This window comes from Somniosus microcephalus, chromosome 11, assembly GCF_052327205.1.
Source record: "Somniosus microcephalus isolate GS21.2 chromosome 11, FLI_Smic_1.0, whole genome shotgun sequence".
NCBI classification, from domain to species: Eukaryota; Metazoa; Chordata; class Chondrichthyes; order Squaliformes; family Somniosidae; genus Somniosus; species Somniosus microcephalus.
The window spans coordinates 3704127-3730410 of NC_140997.1; positions in this window are offsets into that span (position 1 = coordinate 3704127).

Consider the following 26284-nt stretch of genomic DNA (forward strand, 5'->3'; position numbering starts at 1 on the left):
GAACGGGACTGGGTGTGAGTTAGGACACGGGGCAGTGAGCACAGGGGGTGATGGGTGAACGGGGCTGGGTGTGAGTTAGGACACGGGGCAGTGAGCACAGGGGGTGATGGGTGAACGGGACTGGGTGTGAGTTAGGAAACGGGACAGTGAGCACAGGGGGTGATCGGTGAACGGGACTGGGTGTGAGTTAGGACACGGGGCAGTGAGCACAGGGGGTGATGGGTGAACGGGACTGGGTGCGAGTTAGGACACGGGGCAGTGAGCACAGGGGGTGATGGGTGAACGGGACTGGGTGCGAGTTAGGACACGGGGCAGTGAGCACAGGGGGTGATGGGTGAACGGGACTCGGTGTGAGTTAGGACACGGGGCAGTGAGCACAGGGGGTGATGGGTGAACGGGACTGGGTGTGAGTTAGGACACGGGGCAGTGAGCACAGGGGGTGATGGGTGAACGGGACTGGGTGTGAGTTAGGACACGGGGCAGTGAGCACGGGGGTGATGGGTGAACGGGACTGGGTCTGAGTTAGGACACGGGGCAGTGAGCACAGGGGGTGATGGGTGAACGGGACTGGGTGTGAGTTAGGACACGGGGCAGTGAGCACGGGGGTGATGGGTGAACGGGACTGGGTGTGAGTTAGGACACGGGGCAGTGAGCACAGGGGGTGATGGGTGAACGGGACTGGGTGTGAGTTAGGACACGGGGCAGTGAGCACGGGGGGCGAGGGGTGAACGGGACTGGGTGTGAGTTAGGACACGGGGCAGTGAGCACGGGGGTGATGGGTGAACGGGACTGGGTGTGAGTTAGGACACGGGGCAGTGAGCACAGGGGGTGATGGGTGAACGGGGCTGGGTGTGAGTTAGGACACGGGGCAGTGAGCACAGGGGGTGATGGGTGAACGGGACTGGGTGTGAGTTAGGACACGGGGCAGTGAGCACAGGGGGTGATGGGTGAACGGGACTGGGTGTGAGTTAGGACACGGGGCAGTGAGCACGGGGGTGATGGGTGAACGGGACTGGGTCTGAGTTAGGACACGGGGCAGCGAGCACAGGGGGTGATCGGTGAACGGGACTGGGTGTGAGTTAGGACACGGGGCAGTGAGCACAGGGGGTGATGGGTGAACGGGACTGGGTGTGAGTTAGGACACGGGGCAGTGAGCACAGGGGGTGATGGGTGAACGGGACTGGGTGAGAGTTAGGACACGGGGCAGTGAGCACAGGGGGTGATGGGTGAACGGGACTGGGTGTGAGTTAGGGCACGGGGCAGTGAGCACAGTGGGTGATGGGTGAACGGGACTGGGTGTGAGTTAGGACACGGGGCAGTGAGCACAGGGGGTGATGGGTGAACGGGACTGGGTGAGAGTTAGGACACGGGGCAGTGAGCACAGGGGGTGATGGGTGAACGGGACTGGGTGTGAGTTAGGACACGGGGCAGTGAGCACAGGGGGTGATGGGTGAACGGGACTGGGTGTGAGTTAGGACACGGGGCAGTGAGCACGGGGTGATGGGTGAACGGGACTGGGTGTGAGTTAGGACACGGGGCAGTGAGCACAGGGGTGATGAGTGAACGGGACTGGGTGTGAGTTAGGACACGGGGCAGTGAGCACAGGGGGTGATGGGTGAACGGGACTGGGTGTGAGTTAGGACACGGGGCAGTGAGCACAGGGGGTGATGGGTGAATGGGACTGGGTTTGAGTTAGGACACGGGGCAGTGAGCACAGGGGGTGATGGGTGAACGGGACTGGGTGTGAGTTGGACACGGGGCATTGAGCACAGGGGGTGATGGGTGAACGGGACTGGGTGTGAGTTAGGACACGGGGCAGTGAGCACAGGGGGTGATGGGTGAACGGGACTGGGTGTGAGTTAGGACACGGGGCATTGAGCACAGGGGGTGATGGGTGAACGGGACTGGGTGTGAGTTAGGACACGGGGCATTGAGCACAGGGGGTGATGGGTGACCGGGACTTGGTGTGAGTTAGGACTCGGGGCAGTGAGCACAGGGGGTGATGGGTGAACGGGACTGGGTGTGAGTTAGGACACGGGGCAGTGAGCACAGGGGGTGATGGGTGAACGGGACTGGGTGTGAGTTAGGACACGGGGCAGGGAGCACAGGGGGTGATGGGTGAACGGGACTGGGTGTGAGTTAGGACACGGGGCAGCGAGCACAGGGGGTGATGGGTGAACGGGACTGGGTGCGAGTTAGGACACGGGGCAGTGAGCACAGGGGGAGATGGGTGAACGGGACTGGGTGTGAGTTAGGACACGGGGCAGTGAGCACAGGGGGAGATGGGTGAACGGGACTGGGTGCGAGTTAGGACACGGGGCAGTGAGCGCAGGGGGAGATGGGTGAACGGGACTGGGTGTGAGTTAGGACATGGGGCAGTGAGCACAGGGGGTGATGGGTGAACAGGACTGGGTGTGAGTTAGGACACGGGGCAGTGAGCACAGGGGGTGATGGGTGAACGGGACTGGGTGTGAGTTAGGACATGGGGCAGTGAGCACAGAGGGTGATGGGTGAACGGGACTGGGTGTGAGTTAGGACACGGGGCAGTGAGCACAGGGGGCGATGGGTGAACGGGACTGGGTGTGAGTTAGGACACGGGGCAGCGAGCACAGTGGGTGATGGGTGAACGGGACTGGGTGCGAGTTAGGACAAGGGGCAGTGAGTACAGTGGGTGATGGGTGAACGGGACTGGGTGTAAGTTAGGACACGGGGCAGTGAGCACAGGGGGTGATGGGTAAACGGGACTGGGTGTGAGTTAGGACACGGGGCAGTGAGCACGGGGTGATGGGTGAACGGGACTGGGTGTGAGTAAGGACACGGGGCAGTGAGCACAGGGGGTGATGGGTGAACGGGACTGGGTGTGAGTTAGGACACGGGGCAGTGAGCACAGGGGGTGATGGGTGAACGGGACTGGGTGTGTGTTAGGACACGGTGCAGTGAGCACAGGGGGTGATGGGTGAACGGGACTGGGTGTGAGTTAGGACACGGGGCAGTGAGCACAGGGGGTGATGGGTGAACGGGACTGGGTGTGAGTAAGGACACGGGGCAGTGAGCACAGGGGGTGATGGGTGAACGGGACTGGGTGTGATTTAGGACACGGGGCAGTGAGCACAGGGGGTGATGGGTGAACGGGACTGGGTGTGAGTTAGGACACGGGGCAGTGAGCACAGGGGGTGATGGGTGAACGGGACTGGGTGTGAGTTAGGACACGGGGCAGTGAGCACGGGGTGATGGGTGAACGGGACTGGGTGTGAGTTAGGACACGGGGCAGTGAGCACAGGGGTGATGAGTGAACGGGACTGGGTGTGAGTTAGGACACGGGGCAGTGAGCACAGGGGGTGATGGGTGAACGGGACTGGGTGTGAGTTAGGACACGGGGCAGTGAGCACAGGGGGTGATGGGTGAATGGGACTGGGTTTGAGTTAGGACACGGGGCAGTGAGCACAGGGGGTGATGGGTGAACGGGACTGGGTGTGAGTTGGACACGGGGCATTGAGCACAGGGGGTGATGGGTGAACGGGACTGGGTGTGAGTTAGGACACGGGGCAGTGAGCACAGGGGGTGATGGGTGAACGGGACTGGGTGTGAGTTAGGACACGGGGCATTGAGCACAGGGGGTGATGGGTGAACGGGACTGGGTGTGAGTTAGGACACGGGGCATTGAGCACAGGGGGTGATGGGTGACCGGGACTTGGTGTGAGTTAGGACTCGGGGCAGTGAGCACAGGGGGTGATGGGTGAACGGGACTGGGTGTGAGTTAGGACACGGGGCAGTGAGCACAGGGGGTGATGGGTGAACGGGACTGGGTGTGAGTTAGGACACGGGGCAGGGAGCACAGGGGGTGATGGGTGAACGGGACTGGGTGTGAGTTAGGACACGGGGCAGCGAGCACAGGGGGTGATGGGTGAACGGGACTGGGTGCGAGTTAGGACACGGGGCAGTGAGCACAGGGGGAGATGGGTGAACGGGACTGGGTGTGAGTTAGGACACGGGGCAGTGAGCACAGGGGGAGATGGGTGAACGGGACTGGGTGCGAGTTAGGACACGGGGCAGTGAGCGCAGGGGGAGATGGGTGAACGGGACTGGGTGTGAGTTAGGACATGGGGCAGTGAGCACAGGGGGTGATGGGTGAACAGGACTGGGTGTGAGTTAGGACACGGGGCAGTGAGCACAGGGGGTGATGGGTGAACGGGACTGGGTGTGAGTTAGGACATGGGGCAGTGAGCACAGAGGGTGATGGGTGAACGGGACTGGGTGTGAGTTAGGACACGGGGCAGTGAGCACAGGGGGCGATGGGTGAACGGGACTGGGTGTGAGTTAGGACACGGGGCAGCGAGCACAGTGGGTGATGGGTGAACGGGACTGGGTGCGAGTTAGGACACGGGGCAGTGAGTACAGTGGGTGATGGGTGAACGGGACTGGGTGTAAGTTAGGACACGGGGCAGTGAGCACAGGGGGTGATGGGTAAACGGGACTGGGTGTGAGTTAGGACACGGGGCAGTGAGCACGGGGTGATGGGTGAACGGGACTGGGTGTGAGTTAGGACACGGGGCAGTGAGCACAGGGGGCGATGGGTGAACGGGACTGGGTGCGAGTTAGGACACGGGGCAGTGAGCACGGGGTGATGGGTGAACGGGACTGGGTGTGAGTTAGGACACGGGGCAGTGAGCACAGGGGGTGATGGGTGAACGGGACTGGGTGTGAGTTAGGACACGGGGCAGTGAGCACAGGGGGTGATGGGTGAACGGGACTGGGTGGGAGTTAGGACACGGGGCAGTGAGCACAGGGGGTGATGGGTGAACGGGACTGGGTGTGAGTTAGGACACGGGGCAGTGAGTACAGGGGTGATGGGTGAACGGTGCTGGGTGTGAGTTAGGACACGGGGCAGTGAGCACAGGGGGTGATGGGTGAACGGGACTGGGTGTGAGTTAGGACACGGGGCAGTGAGCACAGGGGGTGATGGGTGAACGGGACCGGGTGCGAGTTAGGACACGGGGCAGTGAGCACAGGGGGTGATGGGTGACCGGGACTGAGTGCGAGTTAGGACACGGGGCAGTGAGCACAGGGGGTGATGGGTGAACGGGACTGGGTGTGAGTTAGGACACGGGGCAGTGAGCACAGGGGGTGATGGGTGAACGGGACTGGGTGTGAGTTAGGACACGGTGCAGTGAGCACAGGGGGTGATGGGTGAACGGGACTGGGTGTGAGTTAGGACACGGGGCAGTGAGCACAGGGGGTGATGGGTGAACGGGACTGGGTGTGAGTAAGGACACGGGGCAGTGAGCACAGGGGGTGATGGGTGAACGGGACTGGGTGTGATTTAGGACACGGGGCAGTGAGCACAGGGGGTGATGGGTGAACGGGACTGGGTGTGAGTTAGGACACGGGGCAGTGAGCACAGGGGGTGATGGGTGAACGGGACTGGGTGTGAGTTAGGACACGGGGCAGTGAGCACAGGGGGTGATGGGTGAACGGGACTGGGTGTGAGTTAGGACACGGGGCAGTGAGCACAGGGGGTGATGGGTGAACGGGGCTGGGTGTGAGTTAGGACATGGGGCAGTGAGCACAGGGGGTGATGGGTGAGCGGGACTGGGTGTGAGTTAGGACACGGGGCATTGAACACAGGGGGTGATGGGTGAACGGGACTGGGTGTGAGTTAGGACACGGGGCAGTGAGCACAGTGGGTGATGGGTGAATGGGACTGGGTGTGAGTTAGGACACGGGCAGGCGCCTTTTGGATCAGCTCAAGTTTATGGAGGGTGAAAGATTGGAGACAGGCGAGGATAGCGCTGGGATAGTGAAGTGAGATAGCCACGTTACTGGCCGCGGTATTGTAGTGGTGATGTCACCGGGCTAGTAATCCAGAGGCCTCGACTAATGATCCAGAAACGTGAGTTCACAATCTCACCACGGCAGCTGGGGAATTTAAATTCAGTTAATTAAATAAATCTGGAATGAGACACAGTGATGGTGACCATGAAACTACCGGATTGTTGTAAAAACTCATCTGGTTCACTGATGTCCTTTAGGGAAGGAAATCTGCTGTCCTTACCCGGTCTGGCCTATACGTAACTCCAGACCCCCAGCAATGTGGTTGATTCTTAACTGCCCTCTGAAATGGCCGAGCGAGACATTCAGTTGTCAAGAAGGCGGCTCATCTCAATTAGGGATGGGCAATAAATGCCGGCCTTGGAATGAAAAAAAACCTGTCTCGAGGTAACAAAGGCGTGGATGCGGATTTCAGCAGCGGATGAGCTGAGGCAAGGGTGGAGACGGGCGATGTTACGGAGGTGGAAATAGGCGGTCTTAGTTATGCTGCGGATGTGGTCGGAAGCTCATTTCAGGGTCAAATATGACACCAAGGTTGTGACAGTGTGGTTCAGCCTCAGACAGATGTTAGGGAGAGGGATGGAGTCAGTGGCTCGGGAACGGAGTTTGTGGCAGGGACTGGGAACTTGGAGGAAATTTGTGCTCGTCCAGAACCGGATGTCGGACAAGCAGTCTGACAATTTAGAGATTGTGGCGGGGTCGAGAGAAGTGGTGGTGAGGTCGAGCTGGGTGTCCTCAGTTTACATGTGGAAACTGACGCTGTGTTTTCGACGATGATGATGTCGCCGAGGGGCAGCAAGTAGATGAGAAATAGGAGGGGGCGAAGGATAGATCCTTGGGGGACTCCAGAGGTAACGATGCGGGAGCGGGAAGAGAAGCTGCTGCAAGTGATTCTCTGGCTGTAGACAGATTAGAGAGAAAGAAGAACAAGAGACTGTGACGATGAGTGAGTGAAAGAGCTCGAGGAAGGGAGTGTCACTATAAGGAAGAAGAGAAAGTGAGAGGGGAGGAAGTGAAAGAGAAAGAAAGTGAAGAAAAGAGGCGAGAGAATACAAAGCTTTGATTCAGTTCAGAACATAAACATCATGAGTTTAATCAACATAATTCAGTACAAAGTACAACTGTTGGAAGACTGAATCATAGTGACGTGGGATGTGGGGCAGGCCAGTACCTCGACACTCTACTGGTTCAGTCACGTGGACACTATCTTAAGGTTACTGTCATTCACGCTACAATGCAGCTTAGAATCAGAGCTCGTCAAAAAAAAAACATCCTTTGTAAGAAAGCTGCGAAAGGCTCTTGAGTCAGAGCTGGGCGTGCTGTGGAACTGGGCGTGCTGTGGAACTGGGAGTGCTGTGGAACTGGGAGTGCTGTGGAACTGGGAGTGCTGTGGAGCTGGGAGTGCTGAGGAACTGGGAGTGCTGAGGAACTGGGAGTGCTGAGGAACTGGGAGTGCTGTGGAACTGGGAGTGCTGAGGAACTGAGAGTGCTGAGGAACTGGGAGTGCTGAGGAACTGGGAGTGCTGAGGAACTGGGAGTGCTGAGGAACTGGGAGTGCTGAGGATCTGGGAGTGCTGTGGATCTGGGAGTGCTGTGGAACTGGGAGTGCTGAGGAACTGGGAGTGCTGTGGAACTGGGAGTGCTGAGGAACTGGGAGTGCTGAGGATCTGGGAGTGCTGTGGATCTGGGAGTGCTGTGGAACTGGGAGTGCTGAGGAACTGGGAGTGCTGTGGATCTGGGAGTGCTGAGGATCTGGGAGTGCTGTGGAACTGGGAGTGCTGAGGAACTGGGAATGCTGAGGAACTGAGAGTGCTGAGGAACTGGGAGTGCTGTGGAACTGGGAGTGCTGTGGAACTGGGAGTGCTGAGGAACTGGGAATGCTGAGGAACTGGGAGTGCTGAGGAACTGGGAGTGCTGTGGAACTGGGAGTGCTGTGGAACTGGGAGAGCTGAGGAACTGGGAGTGCTGTGGAACTGGGAGTGCTGTGGAACTGGGAGTGCTGAGGAACTGGGAGTGCTGAGGAACTGAGAGTGCTGAGGAACTGGGAGTGCTGTGGAACTGGGAGTGCTGTGGAACTGGGAGAGCTGAGGAACTGGGAGTGCTGTGGAACTGGGAGTGCTGTGGAACTGGGAGTGCTGAGGAACTGGGAGTGCTGTGGAGCTGGGAGTGCTGAGGAACTGGGAGTGCTGTGGAACTGGGAGTGCTGTGGAACTGGGAGTGCTGAGGAACTGGGAGTGCTGAGGATCTGGGAGTGCTGTGGATCTGGGAGTGCTGAGGAACTGGGAATGCTGAAGAACTGGGAGTGCTGAGGAACTGGGAGTGCTGTGGATCTGGGAGTGCTGAGGATCTGGGAGTGCTGTGGAACTGGGAGTGCTGAGGAACTGGGAATGCTGAGGAACTGAGAGTGCTGAGGAACTGGGAATGCTGAAGAACTGGGAGTGCTGAGGAACTGGGAGTGCTGTGGCTCTGGGAGTGCTGAGGATCTGGGAGTGCTGTGGAACTGGGAGTGCTGAGGAACTGGGAATGCTGAGGAACTGAGAGTGCTGAGGAACTGGGAGTGCTGTGGAACTGGGAGTGCTGTGGAACTGGGAGTGCTGAGGAACTGGGAATGCTGAGGAACTGGGAGTGCTGAGGAACTGGGAGTGCTGTGGAACTGGGAGTGCTGAGGAACTGAGAGTGCTGAGGAACTGGGAGTGCTGTGGAACTGGGAGTGCTGTGGAACTGGGAGAGCTGAGGAACTGGGAGTGCTGTGGAACTGGGAGTGCTGTGGAACTGGGAGTGCTGAGGAACTGGGAATGCTGAGGATCTGGGAGTGCTGTGGAACTGGGAGTGCTGAAGAACTGGGAGAGCTGAGGAACTGGGAGTGCTGTGGAACTGGGAGTGCTGAGGAACTGGGAGTGCTGTGGAACTGGGAATGCTATGGAACTGGGAGTGCTGTGGATCTGGGAGTGCTGTGGAACTGGGAGAGCTGAGGAACTGGGAGTGCTGAGGAACTGGGAGTGCTGAGGGACTGGGAATGCTGAGGAACTGGGAGTGCTGAAGAACTGGGAGTGCTGAGGAACTGGGAGTGCTGTGGAACTGGGAATGCTGAGGATCTGGGAGTGCTGAGGAGCTGGGAGTGCTGAGGATCTGGGAGTGCTGTGGAACTGGGAGTGCTGTGGAACTGGGAGTGCTGAGGAACTGAGAGTGCTGAGAAACTGGGAGTGCTGTGGAACTGGGAATGCTGAGGAACTGGGAATGCTGAGGAACTGGGAGTGCTGAAGAACTGGGAGTGCTGAGGAACTGGGAGTGCTGAGGAACTGGGAGTGCTGTGGAACTGGGAGTGCTGAGGAACTGAGAGTGCTGAGGATCTGGGAGTGCTGTGGATCTGGGAGTGCTGAGGAACTGGGAGTGCTGAGGAACTGGGAGTACTGAGGAACTGGGAATGCTGAGGATCTGGGAGTGCTGAGGAACTGGGAGTGCTGAGGATCTGGGAGTGCTGTGGAACTGGGAATGCTGAGAATCTGGGAGTGCTGAGGAACTGAGAGTGCTGAGGAACTGGGAGTGCTGAGGATCTGGGAGTGCTGTGGAACTGGGAATGCTGAGGAAGTGGGAGTGCTGTGGAACTGGGAGTGCTGAGGATCTGGGAGTGCTGAGGAACCAGTCACACTCCTGGAGAGAAGTATCTGAGTGAGGTTCTTTCAAATCAAATCAAATCAAATCAACTTTATTGTCATTGTTAGTGCACAAGTGCAGTACAACGAAATGTAGGCTTGCGGCTCCCGAGAGTGTACATTTAGATTAAGACATTTAAACATTCAACATACATTTGGCTTGTAATACATTAACATAAACATAACCATAATAAAGTGCATTGGCAGATGTGCAGGCTTTAGCGTTTATTTGTGGAGTTCAGTAGGATGACAGCCCTGGGAAAGAAGCTGTTCCTAAATCTGGTCGTACGGGTGCGAATGCATCTGTAGCGTCTCCCAGATGGCAGGAGGGCGAACAGACTGTGGCTGGGGTGGGTAGGGTCTTTGATGACCCTTGGGGTGCCAAGGAGCAATCAGTGGCCTTCAGAGTGTGGAAGGCAGAAGAAAGCAATTTCAAAATTTGCAGATGTCACAAAACTTGGAAGTATAGTGAACAGTGAGGAGGATAGTGATAGACTTCAGGAAGACATAGACAGGCTGGTGACAGACTACAGAATGCTGCAGTGCAAAGGGATCTGGGGTCCTCGTACATGAAAACAAAAAGTTAGCCTGCAGGTACAGCAAGCAATTCGGAAGGCAAATGGAATGTTGGCCTTTATTTCAAGGGGGTTGGGGTATAAAAGTAGGGAAGTCCTGCTACAACTGTACAGGGTATTGGTGAGACCACACCTGGAGTACTGCGTACAGTTTGGGTCTCCTTATTTAAGGAAGGATATACTTGCATTGGAGGCAGTTCAGAGAAGGTTCATGAGGTTGATTCCTGGGATGAAGGGGTTGTCTTATGAAGAAAGGTTGAGCAGGTTGGGCCTATACTCATTGGAGTTTAGAAGAATGAGAGGGGATCTTATTGAAACATATAAGATTCTGAGGGGAATTGACAGGGTAGATGCTGAGAGGATGTTTCCCCTCGTGGGGGAATCTAGAACTAGGGGGGCATAATTTCAGAATAAGGGGTCGCCCATTTAAGACGGAGATGAGGAGGAATTTCTTCTCTCAGAGGGTCGTGAATCTTTGGAATTCTCTACCCCGGAGAGCTGTGGAGGCGGAGTCAGTGAATATATTCAAGGCTGTAACAATTCTATCACTCTCCTGTTCACTATACTCCCAAGTTTTGTGTCATCTGCAAATTTTGAAATTGTGCCCTGTACACCCACGTCCAAGTCATTAATATATATCAAGAAAAGCAGTGGTCCTAGTACCGACCCCTGGGGAACACCACTGTATACCTTCCTCCAGTCCGAAAAACAACCATTCACCACTACTCTCTGTTTCCTGTCACTTCTTCACAGTCTCTTGTTCTTCTTTCTCTCTAATCTGTCTACAGCCAGAAAATCACCTGCAGCGGCTTCTCTTCCCGCTCCCGCATCGTTACCTCTGGTGTCCCCCAAGGATCTATCCTCAGCCCCCTCCTATTTCTCATCTACATGCTGCCCCTTGGCGACATCATCCGAAAACACAGCGTCAGTTTCCACATGTACACTGACGACACCCAGCTCTACCTCACCACCACTTCTCTCGACCCCTCCACGGTCTCTAAATTGTCAGACTGCTTGTCCGACATCCGGTTCTGGATGAGCAGAAATTTCCTTCAACTAAATATTGGGAAGACCGAAGCCATTGTTTTCGGTCCCCGGCACAAACTCCGTTCCGAGTCCCTCTCCCGAACATCTGTCTGAGGCTGAACCACACTGTTCGCAACCTTGGTGTCATATTTGACCCTGAAATGAGCTTCCGACCACATCCGCAGCATCACTAAGACCTCCTATTTCCACCTCCATAACATCGCCGGTCTCCACCCTTGCCTCAGCTCATCCGCTGCTGAAACCCTCATCCATTGTAAGGGGTTTTCCTTGAGAGATGTCCCTGAGGTTTCTCTCTCTAGAGGCCTCTCTTGCACAGTAAAACCTTGAGTGGTTCGACCCACTCGCCCCTTAGATTCTATACTCTGGACTTTCGGGCAGGAACTACAATGTAGAGAAAACTCTTGTAGACCAAGTTTGATGAAACAAAATGAAATTTTATTGCATAAGGAAAAATAAATCAAATCAAATGCAAGCAGATAAGAGAGTACATGGGAGGGAAAAACACAAACAAATCATAATGACACAATACTAACTAAGGCAAATACAGGCATCTTATACTCTACAAAGGTCATCATGAAATAAGGAAACACACGGAACATCGAGGAACAACAACTCATGTTAATTGTACCCTTAAATCCACCCCCTTATTAAACCTATCTAGATCTGATTGTGAAGGGCCAGAAACATGCTCACCAATCCCACTAGGAAGTGCAAGGTTTTGAAATCGAGTCTGTGTTTGGTCCTTTCAGGCGCTCCGTCTCCTCGTGGATTGTGGAGCCCCTGCGAGCTGCGCCACACCTCTCTCCTGAGGTGGGGGTCAGGGCGGCTGGACACCGGCGGGCCTGGATGTTGGCGGGGTCGAGGATCGTCGGCTCGACCCTGGTCAGAGGAGCCTTGGGCTGGCTCCCATAGATTTCCTTGGTTCGTTACTGTCTTTTTTCGAGCCGGAGTGGCTGGAAGGTTTCTTCTCTTGGGGCTTTATTTTTTTGTTTCTTCTCCCAAGTTGGGTCGATGGCCTCTCGTTTCGGCAACGGCCCGGGGATGGTCGATGATCTCCCGATGTGTTTCCCCGGGGCGGGACGCCGGCTTCGAGACGGCCTTCTCGATGTTAGCTTACTTCTTCTTCCTCCTCCAATGGTGGAGAGGAGTTTGCTGATCTTCTCCCGAAGCGACTCCTCTTCACCCACCAGTTCTCTCTCCGAAGCTGTGCCTGTGTTCAAGCTTGCCCCAACTGCCCAAAAGTCTTCCAGATATACCTTTCTTCCAGAAGCTTCCGTCTCCCGCCCAAAATCAGGTTAGTCTTTGTTTAACTTTTGGCGGGCTGGGAGCACAGCGGGGTAGTTATTATATTTTAAAATGTTTTCGATGGCCGGTAAAGGCCCATCTCTGGTCTGGAATTACCTTCATTGTTTTTAATGTCCTGCTGATCTCGTTATCTAGTCCTGGGTGCTGTTCTCATGAATATGAAATTGTCCCCTTTTGTCTGGGTAAACATTTTGATGGCCTCTGTCTCCAGGCCGATCTTGACTGGATCTGCATCTAATCCATATGTATACGTGTGGGTCTGGTTTCGTTCTCTCAGAAATGGCTTCCAGAACTTGCTGTGGGTTGAATCCACAAAGCTGTCTGAGGTTGCGCAGGAACCATTTTAAAGTGTCCCAATAAGCTGGTCACATGATACGGCGGCCATTTTGTATGCCCCTTTTTCTGGGCTTCTTTTAAAACAGTCTTTAAAATCACGGCCTCTTCTGCCATTTGACCCTTATCAATACAAAGTCCAATTTTGCGAATCCTACACCATGCCTTTGTTACCTTTAGACTTGACTATTCCAACGCACTCCTGGCTGGCCTCCCACATTCTAGCCCACGTTCTCCCATCACCCCGTGCTTGCTGACCTACATTGGCTCCCGGTTCAGCAACGCCTCGATTTAAAAATTCTCATTCTTGTCAATGGGCAACTAGGGGTGGGCAATAAATGCTGACCTTTGGAGACTGAGCGTACAAGGCTGAAAGGAGACAGTACTGCTTCATTCTGCTCACTTTGATGAGCGTAAAGATTCCACACACCCCTCAGAACTGGGGAGCACATTCATTTTGGTATTTTTTTGGCATGCAAGTGTTTTAAATATTGGAACTAAATGCGTAGAACTGATCGACAGTCAGCTCACGCCCCTTGAAGCTGTTGGACAGGAGTGATGATGCCACAGCCCAGTGCCATTCCTTCTCCTCCAGATCCCAGTGACGTAATTATTTAACACGGTGAGCGGAGCACATTGCTAATGATCTTTTAATTACTGCTGTTCTTCATAATTACTGCAACAAATAGGATAAAGCAAGGACAGCAATTACAACCTGACGAACAGATTTTATAATTGACAAAGCCTCGTCTCCATTGTCCTTCCATTCAATCAGCACTGAAGTCTCACTCCAAATCACGGGAGGGAGCAGCCTTTTGATTGGGTGAGGCCGAGGGATCCTTTAGTGAGGAGATTCCTGCGAGCGTGGTCTGGGGAGTCGGAATCTAGCCATTGCCAAATGGGAGCAGAGAGTGACTGGCTCCTTGACCCAATCCCTTTTACTCTCGGGGCAGATCTGTATACTGCTGCCTGGGTAACACTAGCACAACCCACCGCACTTACAGCATGAAGAGCGAATAGAAACACAGACGAAAAGAGCAACTTCCATTGATGTTACTGGTGAGAAAAGGGTTGGGCAGCACTGAGAGGGGCGACGGGTTATTATTGGGCAGTAAGTGAGTCCGCACGTTCACCAGGTTGTACAGTCATTAACAAGATATGCAAAGAAGTTCAAGAAATTCAACCTCCCGGCCTCAGTAATGTAAACGTGAACTCCTTGTTCCAGTTGCTGCCAGTCACCAACTGTCAGGGACTGTTAGATCCGTGGTTCAGTGGATAAAGAATTACACGGATGCTGTACATAAACAAACAACAGGTCTTTACTGGAGGAGGGTCATCTCTAGACTGGAGTACAGAGGCATGCGCACAGCTTATATACCGGTGTGGTTACTGCCGGTACTACAGTATACAGGAGCTGTAAAAAGTAGTTCTGACTTAAAGCACATAAACTACAATTCCTCCCTTTTTAGATTAATAATACCCCCTTAATATTCAAATAACAATTACATTTTTACATGTACATTCAATAACAAAAAGTCCATTTATAGATTCAGCCTTTGGGGCGGCTTCCTGACCCTTTCGGGATAGCGCCTTTCCGGAGGTGCAGAGGCGATTCTGACCCCTTTTCATCGGGTAGTTCATCGGGTTTCACTGCCACTGGGTCTGAAGTAGATGCTACCGGTATGTCGGGTTCACCCCCAGGTACTCGAGACATGGGGTTGACGCCTTCCTGTGACGCTAAGATCTGATCGACGTGGCGTCTCACAATGTTCTCCCCGACATCCACTGTGTACATTAATGGCCCCTGCCTTGTACATATCGTTCCGGGTTGCCACTTCTCTGTTCGATAGTCACGGGCCAAGACTGGTTGCCCTACATTGAAGCTCCTTGTCGGCTTCTCGTTGATGTGCTGGAATTGTTTGTCCTCAACATTTCTTCGCACATTTGGTCTGAGCAAGTCCAGACAAGATCTCAACCTTCGGTTAAAGAACATCATGGCCGGGGTCTGGTTGGTAACTGCACATGTCGCGTTTCGGTAGGCTAATAAGAAATTGTCCATCTTATGCTGTAGTGGAATTTGTTAAGTCCGTGAATGATTGAGACACGGACTAGCAGGAGTGAAAACAGATAGATCTTTACTGGTGGAAGGCAATAACGAAACTAAACAACCGAGGCTCTCTAGCGCCTTTTATACAGGGGTGGTCACTGCCGGTACTGCAGTCTGAGACCAGTTATTCTCTTAAAGGTACATACACAACAGAATTTCCTCGTCGCACATGGCTTTTATCGCCTTCTTAAAGGTTTGTACGAACCTCTCAGCCAATCCATTGGTGGCTGGATGATACGGGGCGGATGTGTAATGCCTTACCCCATTCCTTTTCATGAATTTTTGGAACTCATCGGACACAAACTGTGGTCCATTATCAGAGCAGATCTGCTCTGGCAAACCGTTCCTGGCAAATATGGTCCGTAGGACTGCAATCATTTTCTCTGTAGTGGTTGAAGACATCTTTATCACCTCAGGCCAGTTTGAATGAGCATCCACTGCTATTAAGAGCATTGAGTCCATGAATGGACCAGCGAAATCAATATGCACCCGTTGCCATGGAGAGGAGGGCCACTCCCATGGGTGTAGAGGGGCATGTGGTGGTGCATTTTGGACCTTCTGGCATCCTAAGCAGCTCTTAGTTAGGTCTTCGATTTGTTGATCGATTCCCGGCCATCACACATAAGCCCTAGCAAGGCTTTTCATTTTCACTCCCCCCAGATGACCTTCATGTAGCTCATTTAGCACTCTCTCCCTTAACTTGGGTGGAATCACCACTCTGGATCCACACATCACTGTCCCCTGGCATACTGACAGCTGTTCTCTTCTAGATGAGAATGCTGGCAACAGTGAGTCGCCATGTGTTGGCCATCCCCTCACCGTCAATTCATATACCCGTGACAGCGTCGGATCATTGCGGGTCTCCTTCTCTATATCCACGTTTGTTACTGGCAATCGTTCAATTATCGACGAATAAAATATCTTGATAGGGTCCACTGCTGGTGCTTCCTCCACCGTAGGCAGTGGCAGGCGCGATAACCCATCAGCGTTCCCATGCTGTTTCGTGCCTTTATATTCTATTTCATATTGATTTGCCTCTAGAAACAGGGACCATCTTTGTAACCGCTGTGCAGTCATTACTGGCACGCCCTTCTTAGGATTAAAGATGGAGACAAGTGGTTGGTGGTCAGTCAGCAAGGTGAACTTCTGCCCATGCAGATAATGGTTGAATTTTTTTACTCCCCATACTAGGCTGAGGGCCTCTCTGTCAATCTGGGCGTAGTTGCGCTCGGCTGAGGTTAGTGACCGAGACGCAAAGGCTACTGGCCTCTCCAACCCGTCTGGGAATTTGTGCGACAGCACCGCCCCAATGCCGTAGGGTGATGCATCACATGCCAAACGAATTGGTAGTGCTGGGTTGAAATGGGCCAACACCTCTTTTGATGTGATCAACTCTTTACACTTCTGGAAAGCTCGTCTACATTCGTCACCCCACTCCCATGGTACCCCTCTTTGCAGTAGGGTGTTCAGCGGGTGTAGTACCGTCGACAAATTTGATAAGAACTTGTGGTAGTGGTTTACCAGCCCGAGGAACGACCTCAGTTGTGACACATTTTCCGGTGCTGGAGCCTTGACTACTGCCTCAATCTTGTCAGGGGACTTATGTAACCCCTCTTCATCGATGACGTGGCCGCAATATGAGATCTGTTTCTGGAAAAACTCGCACTTGTGGCGATTAGCTCGTAGCCCATATTCCTTTAATCTGGCGAGCACCTTCTCCAAGTTAGCGAGGTGATCACCGTCATTTTCGCCCGTGACCAAGATGTCGTCCAAATAACACTGGGTCCCTGGAATCCCTTGCAGGACCTGATCCATCGCCCTTTGCCAGATAGCCGGAGCTGAGGCTACTCCAAACACCAGCCGGTTGTATTGATAGAGACCTTTATGGGTGTTGATCGTAAGGTAATGTTTCGAAGCTTCTTCTACCTCCATTTGCAAGTACGCCTGGGCTAGATCAATTTTGGTGAAGCGTTTACCACCAGATAGCGAGGCGAAAATATCCTCAATTCGTGGAAGCGGATATTGCACCGTGTGAAGGACTGGGTTCACTATCACCTTAAAATCCCCACAGATGTGGACCTTCTTTGATTCCCCAGGCGTATTACTCAACGACCTCTTCATTACAGGAACGATGGGTGTAGCCCACTCGCTCCAGTCCACTTTGGACAGTACTCCTGAATGTTCCAACCCTTCCAGCTCTGCTTCAACCGCTGGTCTGATCGCATAAGGCACTGGTCTGGCCTTCAGAAACTTTGGGCTTGCATTATCCTCTATTTTAATTGTTGCTGTTATTCCTTTTAGTGTTCCTAGTCCCTCCTGGAACACTTCTTGTGCATCAGTTAGCATTTTTGACAGTCGTTCAGGTGTGACGTCGTCATCCTTTTTGGCCTCCACCTTCAGTGCCTGTATGGAATGCCAATCTAAATGTATCTTCCGGATCCACTCACGTCCTAGCAGTGGTGGTCCTCCATTTGGCAATACATATATATCCATTTTAGGTATTTCCTGACCTTTATATGTCACTTTCACCCTTATTTTTCCTTTGGGGTAGGCTTTTTGACCCGTATACGTCTTCAAGACAAACTCTATAGCTTTCAAGGGTATGTGTGAAAATAGCCGCTTGTAGTCTCTTTGATTTATGACTGTTAGAGCTGACCCTGTGTCCAAATCCATTTCCACTTGGACTCCGTCTATCTTGAGTGTAACCCAGATAGTCTGGTGATCCTCCATTTCGGTTACATTATGTAGTCTCAGACAACCCAGCTCCTTGCTTCCGGAGTCTGTGTCACTTTTCTATTCGTCTGAACCACTGTCCATCACATGGTGTACCTTTTTGTACTTCTCCTGTGGAGATTTCTTACTGTTGGTTTTCTTCCCAGACCTGCAGACTCTTGCTATGTGTCCTGCTTTCCCACACTGTCTGCACACTTGGTCCTTGAACCAACAATCTTTCTGGTCATTTGTTGTTCTGCCGCAGCGATAGCACTTCCCTGTTCCATAGGTCATTTCTTTGGTGCCGTATTCTTGCGGTCTCCGTTGTATCTCTGCAGCGCCCCTTGCGGCTGCTTTGTGTGATACTGCCATATTGAAAGCTTTGTCCAGCGTAAGGTCCTTTTCTGATAGAAGCCGTTTCTGGGTTCCTTCACTTTGTAGCCCACACACAAACTTGTCCCTTAACGTGTCTGCTAGTCCCGCTCCAAACTGGCAGTATTTCGACAGCTTGCGCAGTTCCGTTAGGTACTCAGCATTGCTTTCGTCTTTGTGTTGGTTCCTTTTATGGAACTTAAATCATTCTGCTATCAGCAGCGGTGTGGGGCTTAAGTGGTCCTGTAGGATTTCTACTATGCTTCCAAAATCCTTGTTTACCGGCTTCTCTGGGGTTATTAGATTTCGCAGTAACCCATAAGTTTTTGCACCCATGGAATTTAACAGAACCAGTGCTTTATTAGCATCTGGCACTTCATTTGCCCCGCAGTACACCTCAATACGTTCCACATATGTCGCCCAATCTTCGACTTCATTGTCGAATGTAGAGATACTGCCACTCTTCGGCATCCGTGGTTGTGCGTTAACTATCCCCAATGGCGCCTCCCGCGCTTCCCCTTCTTCTCCGCTGGCACAAAATGGCGTCTTCCGTGCTTTCCTTCCTTCCCGCGCTCGCCCGTCTTCTCCGCTGCGGCTTCGCAAAATGGCGTCTCCCGCGCTCTTCCTTCTTCTCCGCGGCTCAATGGCGCCTCCCGTGCTCTCCCTGCTTCTCCGCGGCTCAATGGCGCCTCCCGCGCTCTCCCTGCTTCTCCGCGGCTCAATGGCGTCTCCCCTTGCTTCGCCCCATGGACCCTGATCAGCCCGTGATCCCTGGCTGTGCTCTGCGCGTTCTTCTCTTGATATTTGTCGACACCGCTCAGTCTAGAACCCAGCTGTTTCTTACCCTCTCTCTCTCCGGTTTGCAGTATTTTTCCTCGACGCCGCTCGGTGATCAAGCCCCGGCTGCGCCCTGCTCTCTTCACCCTCTTACTTACCCCGTCGACGCTGCCCGGCTCTCTCTCTCTCTGCCGTCGGTCGGCTCCAGCCGCCGCTGCTCGGGAAGGGTCTGCTCTGGACCTGTCGTCGGTCTCTTACTGCTCGTTGTGGCTGGGGAACCAAGCCCGGCTCTCCACAGCCTCCCCAGCGAAGTTGGATCTCTGCCTGACTGCTGGGCGGTTGCTCGCGGTCGACGCCCGTGTTCCTGGACTCGACTATTTTTTTTTTCTTTGTTTAATGTTGCAGGTAGATTCGCATCAACACTCGTCGCCACTGTTAGATCCGTGGTTCAGTGGATAAAGAATTACACGGATGCTGTACATAAACAAACAACAGGTCTTTACTGGAGGAGTGTCATCTCTAGACTGGAGTGCAGAGGCATGCGCACAGCTTATATACCGGTGTGGTTACTGCCGGTACTACAGTATACAGGAGCTGTAAAAAGTAGTTCTGACTTAAAGCAAATACACTACAGGTACCGCCCTCAACAACAGCGCGAGTCACTGCTTAAAGTCTCAGACACCGGTTCAGTACCGAGGGAACGCTGCACTGTCGGAGGGGCAGTACTGAGAGAGTGCTGCACTGTCAAAGGGGCAGTACTGAGGGAGCGCCGCACTGTCAGAGGGGCAGTACTGAGGGAGCGCCGCACTGTCAGAGGGGCAGTACTGAGGGAGAGCTGCACTGTCGGAGGTTCAGTACTGAGGGAGCGCCGCACTGTCGGAGGGGCAGTACTGAGGGAGTGCTGCACTGTCGGAGGGGCAGTACTGAGGGAGGGCTGCACTGTCGGAGGGGCAGTACTGAGGGAGCACTGCACTGTCGGAGGTGCAGTACTGAGGGAGCGCCGCACTGTCAGAGGGACAGTACTGAGGGAGCGCCGCACTGTCAGAGGGACAGTACTGTGGGAGCGCCGCACTGTCGGAGGGGCAGTACTGAGGGAGGGCCGCACTGTCAGAGGGGCAGTGCTGAGGGAGCACCGCACTGTCGGAGGGGCAGTACTGAGGGAGCGCTGCACTGTTGGAGGTGCAGTACTGAGGGAGCGCTGCATTGTCGGAGGGGCAGTACTGAGGGAGCGCCGCACTGTCGGAGGGGCAGTACTGAGGGAGCGCCGCACTGTCGGAGGGGCAGTACTGAGGGAGCGCCGCACTGTTCGAGGGGCAGTACTGAGGGAGCGCCGCACTGTCGGAGGGGCAGTACTGAGGGAGCGCCGCACTGTTGGAGGGGCAGTAATGAGGGAACGCCGCACTGTCGGAGGTGTGGTACTGAGGGAGCGCTTCACTGTCGGAGGGTCAGTACTGAGGGAGTGCTGCACTGTCGGAGGGGGAGCACTGAGGGAGTGCTGCACTGTCGGAGGGCAGTACTGAGGGAGCACTGCACTGTCGGCGGGCCAGTACTGAGGAAGGACCGCACTGTTGGAGGGTCAGTACTGAGTGAGTGCAGCACTGCCGGAGGGGCAGTACTGAGGGATCGCCGCAGTGTCGGAGGGGCAGTACTGAGGGAATGCCACACTGGCGGAGGGGCAGTACTGAGGGAGTGCTGCACTGTCGGAGGGACAGTACTGAGGGAGCGCTGCACCGTCGGAGGGGCAGTACTGAGTGAGCGCCACACTGTTGGAGGGGCAGTACTGATGGAGCGCAGCACTGTCGGAGGGGCAGTACTGACGGAGCGCCGCACTGTCGGAGGGGCAGTACTGAGGGAGCGCCGCACTGTTGAAGGGTCAGTACTGAGGGAGCGCCGCACTGTCGGAGGGCCAGTACTGAGGGAGCGCCGCACTGTTGGAGGGGCAGTACTGAGGGAGCGCCGCACTGTCGGAGGGGCAGTACTGAGGGAGCGCCGCATTGTCAGAGGGGCAGTACTGAGGGAATGTCGTACTGTTGGAGGGGCTGTACTGAGGGGGAGCTGCACTTTCGGAGGGGCAGTACTGAGGGAGCGCTGCACTGTCGGAGGGGCTGTACTGAGGGAGTACGGCACTGTCGGAGGGGCAGTACTGATGGAGTGCTGCACTGTCGGACGGGCAGTACTGTTGGAGTGCTGCACTGTCGGAGGGGCAGCACTGAGGGAGCGCCACACTGTTGGAGGGGCAGTACTGAGGCAGCGCCGCACTGTCGGAGGGGCAGTACTGACGGAGCGCCACACTGTCGGAGGGGCAGTACTGAGGGAGCGCCACACTGTTGGAGGGGCAGTACTGAGGCAGCGCCGCACTGTCGGAGGGGCAGTACTGAGGGAGCGCCGCACTGTCGGAGGGGCAGTACTGAGGGAGCGCCGCACTGTCGGAGTGGCAGTAGTGAGGGAGTGCTGCAATGATGGACAATTCAGTCTCTTTAATGACTCATCAAGGTCTCTGTTTCATTCACCAGAAACTGTAGCATTGTTTCGTGCCTTCTGAGCAGAAGTTAACCAGATTGCTAAATTGCCTGGAAGTAATAAAATGCATTGGGTAATGCTCTGGGTAATTGATGCAGCTGTCCTCTTTGACAAGCACAATATCTGTACTTATACCGCAACTCATTTTAACGTCATCTGATCTGAAACAAAACTGGAGCATTTACAGCACAAACCAAACAACACAAACCAAAGAACACAAACCAAACAACACAAACCAAACAACACAAACAAACAACACAAACCAAACAACACAAACAAACAACACAAACCAAACACAAACCAAACAACACAAACAAACAACACAAACCAAACAACACAAACAAACAACACAAACCAAACAACACAAACAAACAACACAAACCAAACAACACAAACCAAACAACACAAACAAACAACACAAACCAAACAACACAAACAAACAACACTAACCAAACAACACAAACCAAAAAACACAAACCAAACAACACAAACAAACAACACAAACCAAACAACACAAACAAACAACACTAACCAAACAACACAAACCAAACAACAACACAAACAAACAACACAAACAAACAACACAAACCAAACAACACAAACCAAACAACACAAACCAAACAACACAAACCAAACAACACAAACCAAACAACAGAAACAAACAATCCAAACTAACAATAAAAACAAACGATAAAAACAAACAAAAACAAACAATAAAAAAAACAACAAAAACAAACAATAAAAAGAAACAATAAAATCAAACAACGTAAACAAACAACAAAAACAAGCAACAAAAACAAACAACAAAAACAAACAACACAAACCAAACAACACAAACAAACAACTCAAACCAAACAACACAAACCAAACAACACAAACCAAATAACACAAACCAAACAACACAAACCAAACAACACAAACCAAACAACACAAACCAAATAACACAAACCAAACAATACAAACTAAACAACACAAACCAAACAACACAAACAACACAATCCAAACAACACAATCAAACAACACAAACTAAACAACACAAACCAAACAACACAATCAAACAACACAAACAAACAACACAAACCAAACAACACAAACCAAACAACACAAACCAAACAACACAAACAAACAACACAAACCAAACAACACAAACCGAACAACACAAACCAAACAACACAAACCATATTGCACAAACCAAACAACACAAACCACACAACACAATCAAAGAACACAAACAACACAAACCAAACAACACAAACAAACAACACTAACCAAACAACACAAACCGAACAACACAAACCAAATAACACAAACAAACACAAACCAAACAACACAAACCAAACAACACAAACTAAACAACAGAAACCAAACAACAAAAACAAACAACACAAACCATATTGCACAAACCAAACAACACAAACCAAACAACACAAACCAAACAACACAAACCATATTATACAAACCAAACAACACAAACAAACAACACAAACAAACTGACCGTCATGAGGCCAGAGAAATGAAACAGTCTGATTTATCCTACATTCTCAAACTACATATAATTACTTGACCAGCGATGTCCGAACAGTTGCACTAATTGAACAGGAAGGGGTTCGGGGGACACCAGACTTGTGATTTAAGAGTCTGTAGATTGTATTGGTCAATTGAGGGAGGTGAGAAGTTCACCAGCTGGGAGATTTTAGGGAGTTACTAGTTATGAGTTGCGATGAGTCCGAAAGGGAATGATTTCAAGCTATAATTATCAACTACACTAGTCGATCTTCCGTCGTGCTGCACTTGGGGAGTTCTGGCCAAGTGGAGTTACCACAGGAAGATAAGTTAGGGGCCGGGAGACAGGTCCGGGGCACATCGACCTAATAAAATCCTACATAGAATCATAGGAATTTATGTCACAGAAGGAGGCCATTCGGCCCATCGTGTCTGTGCCAGCCAACAAAGAGCTCTCCAGCCTAATCCCACTGTCCAGCTCTTGGTCCATAGCCCTGTAGGTTACGACACTTCAAGTGCACATCCAAGTACTTTTTAACTGTGATGAGGGTCTCTGCCTCTCCCACCCTTTCAGGCAGTGAGTTCCAGACCCCCACCACCCTCTGGGTGAAAACATTTCTCCTCAAAACCCCTCTAATCCTTCTACCAATTACTTTAAATCTATGCCCCCTGGTTATTGACCTCTCTGCTAAGGGAAATAGGTCCTTCCTATCCACTCTATCTAGGCCCCTCATAATTTTATACACCTCTAAGGTCTCCCCTCAGCCTCCTCTGTTCCAAAGAAAACAACCCCAGCCTATCCAATCTTTCCTCATAGCTAAAATTCCCCAGCCCAGGCAACATCCTCGTAAATCTCCTCTGTACCCGCTCCAGTCCAATCACATCTTTCCTGTAACCAGAACTGTACGCAGTACTCTAACTGTGACCTAACTAATGTTATATACAGTTCTAGCATAACCCCCCTGCTCTTGTATTTGTGTTTCCCGTATAAATTCCAATGATCACATTTCCAATGGAAGCTCTCTTTATAAACTTGTCCAGCTATCCTTACACCCTGGTGCCTGCAGTGAGGTTGCAGCACCTCCTTTAGGGGGGAGGGTGTAATTACAGCGTGACGAGTTTACATAGGCAGCGTCAATGCTAACTGTGGGTGCAGGAAATCATAATGCAACAAGTTGACTGGAACTGAGCACAGATGTAAGATTTTCAATATTAAATATTATAGAATATACTTCCAAATAATTTTCTATCTTTTAGGGAGGGAATTTTTTGCGTGTGGTTTCCTGGAAGTGAATCCAAATGGTGAGACATTCACACTTCGCTGAAAGAAAAACTAAACCAACCTTTGAGTGGACAGTGAATGAGGGGTGTGTCAGGAGGGAGCTGACCATCAGTGCCTGGCCGCTGGGTTTAGCAAATGTCTGCTTTCCCCCTTCTTTCACTATTGGTGCAGAGGACTGACTGACTGTGGAGAATTTCAGTGAGTGGCTGCACCGGTTCACGGCAAGTCACGGGGTCGTCGGAAATGGGACTGTCACTCTCCTGGAGTACATGCTGCACATTGGTTTATTGCTTGGACAGTGTAGAGGGAGCCTTACTCTGTATCGAACCCGTGCTGTACCTGCCCTGGGAGTGTTTGATGGGACAGTGTAGAGGGAGCTTTACTCTGTATCTAACCCGTGCTGTACCTGCCCTGGGAGTGTTTGATGGGACACAGTAGAGGAAGCTTTACTCTGTATCTAACTCGTGCTGTACCTGCCCTGGGAGTGTTTGATGGGACAGTGTAGAGGGAGCTTTGCTCTGTATCTAACCCGTGCTGTACCTGCCCTGGGAGTGTTTGATGGGACAGTGTAGAGGGAGCTTTACTCTATATCTAACCCGTGCTGTACCTGCCCTGGGAGTGTTTGATGGGACAGTGTAGAGGGAGCTTTACTCTGTATCTAACCCGTGCAGTACCTGCCCTGGGAGTGTTTGATGGGACAGTGTAGAGGGAGCTTTACTCTGTATCTAACCCGTGCTGTACCCTGGGAGTGTTTGATGGGACAGTGTAGAGGGAGCTTTACTCTGTATCTAACCCTGTGCTGTACCTGCCCTGGGAGTGTTTGATGGGACAGTGTAGAGGGAGATTTACTCTGTATCTAACCCTGTGCTGTACCTGCCCTGGGAGTGTTTGATGGGACAGTGTAGAGGGAGCTTTACTCTGTATCTAACCCGTGCTGTACCTGCCCTGGGAGTGTTTGATGGGACAGTGTAGAGGGAGCATTACTCTGTATCTAACCCGTGCTGTACCTGCCCTGGGAGTGTTTGATGGGACAGTGTAGAGGGAGCTTTACTCTGTATCTAACCCGTGCTGTACCTGCCCTGGGAGTGTTTGATGGGACAGTGTAGAGGGAGCTTTGCTCTGTATCTAACCCGTGCTGTACCTGCCCTGGGAGTGTTTGATGGGACAGTGTAGAGGGAGCTTTACTCTGTATCTAACCCTGTGCTGTACCTGCCCTGGGAGTGTTTGATGGGACAGTGTAGAGGGAGCTTTACTCTGTATCTAACCCGTGCTGTACCTGCCCTGGGAGTGTTTGATGGGACAGTGTAGAGGGAGCTTTACTCTGTATCTAACCCGTGCTGTGTAACATTTGCATATTGAATTATCATTGGCACGCAGGCATCTGTAAGGAATACCTATTATATTCACATGTGATCACATGCTGAGTTGTCATTGGCCTGCAGGCATCTGTAAGGATTGCTATTGTTTTGGAGGACCCAGGGTCCTGACTCCATCTTGTCCACACGGTGCTGTACTGCTGTGAGTCAGATCAGACCTGATGCTTCATTAAAAAAGTTTAAACTGTAATACTCCGTTGTCCTGCAATTTATTAGTTTTGTACAAAGTGTGCAAAAGAAGACATGGTGTCAGAACAGGGATTTGAAATGGACATCGTTGGAGCTCCCTTACCCCGAATGAATTGGGAATCTTTGAACTTACCTAGAGAATGGAGCAAGTTCAAGCAACACGTGGAGTTGATGTTTTCGGGTCCACTGAAAAGAAAAGGAGAGGAAGAAAAATGCAGGTACCTACTCCTGTTGGGTCGAAGAAAAAGGGAGAGACATTTTTAACACATGGTCTCTCACCGCGGATGAAGCAAAGGTACTGAAAAGTTATTTTGACCGTTTTGAAGCACACGTGATGCCCAAGACAAATACGATATTCGCTAGGTACAAATTTCAGGAGAAGGTACAAGGAGCTAGTGAGTCGTTTGAACAGTTCGTGACTGAGTTAAAACTGCTGGTAAAAGACTGTGAATATGCAGATAAAGATGAGATGGTCAGAGACCGCATCGTGTTTGGAATACATTTAGCTAAAGTGAGAGAGAAACTTTTGAATGTTGGGTCCGGGCTAACGCTGGACAAAGCTATGGGCATAGCTAGATCGCACAAGATAGCCCAAGCACAGTTGAAAACCATAACCGGCGCCACAAGCAGCTCGAGTGAACAGACAGTGCACGCAGTTAATAGACACACACCAAAGAACACTGCCCAGAGAGCGTGTTTCAGAA